Raw genomic sequence first — 4,610 nt, 5'->3', positions numbered from 1 at the left:
CCATGTCCTTGGGTTATCCTGTTTAGATGTCTCATTATATGCGCAAAGTAGCCTTTTTTCTGCCTCCTCTATAATGAAAGTGATTATGTGGGAAAATCACAGACTTTACTTATTTCAAGACTACTCTGTGGAACTGACCAAGGCCCATAAAGCCTTCTCCCCAATTTGTTGCCAAATTTGGGCTACTGTACCCAGCCAGACTGTGTGTTTATGAAGGCAACTACTACAAGGTATAAGGAAAGGAATGCGCCATATACTTACTTTTGCCTAATGCTGGCAGCAGATCCATTTATCTATTTTTCCATCTCTTATAACTCTGATTCTGTTTTTCACAACCTTTATTATGTGAACTCTCATCAGTGATCCCGGAGTGACAAGTATATTCTTATTTCTACTATCATACCACGCTGTAAACGCCCAAATCCATTCAATCTTGAAAGCTAAGCAGTATTGGGCTGGGTCAGTACTAGGATGGGAGACCACCTAGGGAGACCCAGTGTAGTAGAGGTCAGAGTGATCGGCATACTCTGTGCCTAATGCTGACAGCAGATTCACAACTTCTCTTATACCCTCATGTATTATTATTGTTTCCAAGCTCTTCTGGTGGCAAGCCTTGTATTGGTATATTAAGTCCTCATGCGATTAAGTTGGGAATTCTCTCTTCAGGCAATTCTTGTACATTACTGTATACCAACCTGAAGATCCATATTTATTTTATCACACCATTTCTTAAGCATACCCGTGAGTCCTTGAATATTGACCCAAACTTGGGTCTTGATTATCCACATCCTGATATCTGATCCTCCCAACACGGATTTACCCTATGAATTATTGATAACAGGGGGACATTCGATGTCAAGATTAGAATTCTTGTGTATATCGTTTATATGTTTGTTTAGGATACACCAAATGCCTTATGTTTAACAAATTGAATAATAAAATACAAATCATTTTAATTTTCCAATATTTCAGTCTTCTTTTGACTAAATCTAAGAGTGCACCCAAAAAAGAGTCTTCTTTCGCTCCTTGTTTTGTCTAATATAACACTGACTCAGGGTGCACAACCAATACGACATGCAATAGGAATCCTTCCTTATAATTGTCTAATCTTGGTTATTATATGCTAATAAACTTAGCATCAATGAACAGTGCGGTATCCCCCATGTTTTCAATGTAACTCCTACAAGGACTTTTCTCACTTCCTCACAAATGCTTCTGAATATCTTTATGAACTTTCCCAGGCAGCTACCATGAACATATCTGACCCATCCATCACAAATGGGTGAACTTTAGACCTTGGCTCCCTGCCAGCCTATGCCAGCCACACTTCACTGTATTTATTACTGGTTTTATGGTCTTGCTCACTTAACCTCCTACCTCATTTGAATTTTATTGTCTTCCTACATATCTGCCTGGCCTGTCGGCCTGTCTTTGCACCATTGGATATATTCTGTTTGTTTCTCATGCTGTTAGCTTAATTTGAGCTATTGTTTATATGTTTCATGGTCAGTGATTACTCTCGGTTATGTTATTTTTTTATTATTATTATTATTATTATTATTATTATGTTTTATATACTGGACCAATACTATTATTTTGTTTCATATACTGGACTAATACTATTATTGTTTCATATACTGAACTAATATTAATATTTCTGTTATCTTCTGGTGCTGCATGCTGACGCCCTCCTTCATTAACCAGTAAAATGCAATAAAATTGGATGCCTACTCTCTCTTCTCTATATCTCAGAAGTGTAATGTTCTTTTCTTACTAGATTTTTTTCTGTTTTATTTGTCTCTTAGAACATTGTATGCTTCAATTTTTCCTGTTTTGTATTGCCTCCCTTCAGCTGCCCGCCCCCCCCCCCCCACCCATTTTTTTGTCCCTCTCATATGCAGATACAAAATTTACTTGGCTTATGCCCTGTTGACTTTCTGTGTCCCATGCTGACCGATATCCAACATCAAAGTTGGATCCTGGAATGTGGGAGCAAGAACCCCCAATAAAAAGGAGGAAAACTCTCTTACACCTAAATAGAGAGTAGATATTATCAGTGTTGGACTGGGGCATGATGGGCCCACCAGGGAATGCAGTGGTAGGGGCCCATGTTTAGGGGTGTTGCCAGTCTCCAGAGGGGGAGTGGCCACTCACCACAGAGGCTTGGCTAACCATTAGTGAGTGCATGGTCTGGGCCCCTTGATAAATATACACAGTAATTACTGCTAGCACATGCATGATAATGTACCAGATTAATAACCAGCACTGCACTGTAGAAAATACACCATAGTCCTGGCCAGTATAATATAACATATGTATAATGTACAATTAGTGCAAAGTCTGGAACCTGATCGCTAGAGGTTGTGGAGGGGCCCCAGGCAGTGGGGCCCACCGGCGGTTTCCCCTCTACACCTATGGGCCAGTCCGACCATGGATATTACCCTCATTCAAGAGACACATCTCATCCCAGCAGAGGTCACAAAACTAACATGTTAGGCTGGCCAGTGGTAGCATCTGCATGCTACACCTCCAAGGCTCATGGTCTGACCATTCTGACCAAATGGCATCTCCAGGTACAAATACTATCCACTATTTCTGACCCCAAGAGTCATTTTGTGGTGTGTATGTTATTAATTCAAGGTTTCAAGTATGTTCTATGTAGTGTATATGCATCAAACTTTTATTCTAAGCCCTTTTTACAGAAATTGTTGCAACACTATCTCCCTTTACTAATGAATCCCTTACACTATGCAGAAATCTAAACTTCTCATCGCTGTTCTTAGAAAGATCTACTGTACTCCTTCTCCCTGTACCACCTTCATCCCCAAGTGAAGTGTCCCACTTTTGTCTAAAGACTTCAATTGATTGATGTGTGAAGAGAGCTACAACCCACTGATACTGAATACACTTTGCCTCTTGGCTGCACACAGCTCATTATCATTAATTTATTATATCTTTTTTTTTCACATACTCTTCATCAAGATCTCTAATTCCCAAACTGAATCGATTTCTCTCTCAGATCATGCACTAATCACTGCTAGTCTACATACAGTATTCCTGATGAACTTGGCTCTTCCAAGCTTTGAAAATTCCCCTCCCACTTATCACAATCACTGAAGTTTAGGAAAAACTGAAGGTCGCTTGATAAGAATACAAAAACAACAATTATTCCCACATGGAATATGACCCCGGTTTCTTCTGGCAAGCAGCTAAATCTGTCCTTACAGAAAAAATTATTTTGTATGTATTTGCCAATGACCAGAAATATTCTATCCACAATGTAGCTCTTTAATCTTCTTTATGTAGCCTTTCATCAATATAAAACCCACCCTCTCCCCATACTTAACATTTTTATCTGACTGCTAAAATGCATGTAAATGTAGGTCTTCTCAGTCCAGTATAATTTCCATAGATTTTGGAACAAGACAGGTCATCTCCTGTCCGTCCTTCTTAATGAAACTCGTCGACCAATGATAATACATTCCATTCATACTCATGAAGATTTTTTTACCTTTTACAGCTGGGTTTCCACCCAAACAAAAGTTTTTTTACCACCTCAAATGCAGAAATTCCTGAAGTTATGAGCTGCTTTTATGAAATGCTCTGTTCTTCCCCTCATCCTGCTACTCCTGTGGATTACCCTCCCTCCGCTGACCCGATTCCCACTATACCTACTGTAACTCCTCTATTACTCCTTACCTTTTGTCATCCTTCTGGGACTCCCTGCCATGCCCTATGATCTCCCCTGAGATGGCTCAACTGCTGCACTCCCCAATTACCCTTGACAAAGTTTGTAAGACCATTCAACACTTACAGTTGGCTAAAGCTTCTGGGCCCGATGGACTGAGTGGTGAATTTGATAAAATGATTTACTCTAGATTGGAGGAAACGTAGTGTCAGTGTACAATTACATTATCTCCTCTAAATCTGTCCAGCTTTATTTCAACTTGGCTGCACTGAAGTTACTACTACCTAATCCCGGGAAAAATTTATCTTGCCCTGGTTCTCACCACTCTATCTCCCTACTAAATCTCAACTACAAACTTTTGGCTAAAATTTTAGCAGTGTTTACAGACACCCTAGTGTCAAAACATGTTTGAGGTGTGACCAGGAGATTAATTTCCTTCATCACCAGTGGGGTCACAAACATTTACAGCTACAGACATACCTATCTCCATTTCTGAAAGATGATTTAAGTTTATGTTGATCCTATGTTACATCATATCTGGGACAAAGGCTACTATATTGTTATTATGGTATGTGTGTTTTTACATGCTACACCATGAGGTGTCTTTCTGTCTTTATCCATGTGTTTCCTGTGACTCTGATTGTCTGTATGAAACTAAAGAAACCAGCAGCAGCTAAATTGATATAGTTCACAGTGCGAGCATCATCTCTTATCCCAGACATATAAGATGTTATTTGTGTCAGACGGGTGGGTGTCCATGCAGGTATACAGTTAAAGAAATCTGTATATGTATAACACATATAAATTTGATGTAAGCATTAATGTAGACATCTTGTTATTCCACTTACACATACTGTGGTGTCAGTTTTGGTGAAGATGAGTCTCCTGATACCTGTGGGTGATTATTCTGGTAATGTAACCC

At 39.5% G+C, this 4,610-nt stretch overlaps 1 pseudogene; it reads left to right on the top strand.

The window, feature by feature from the left end:
- Positions 1–389: 389 nt before the first annotated feature.
- On the top strand, positions 390–508 carry LOC135054241 (5S ribosomal RNA; annotated as a pseudogene).
- The last annotated feature ends 4,102 nt before the right edge of the window (positions 509–4,610 follow it).

This window comes from Pseudophryne corroboree, chromosome 2 (genome assembly GCF_028390025.1).
Source record: "Pseudophryne corroboree isolate aPseCor3 chromosome 2, aPseCor3.hap2, whole genome shotgun sequence".
NCBI lineage: Eukaryota > Metazoa > Chordata > Amphibia > Anura > Myobatrachidae > Pseudophryne > Pseudophryne corroboree.
The sequence above is the reverse complement of the archived record's forward strand: the minus strand, read 5'-3'. Positions and strand labels throughout refer to the sequence as shown.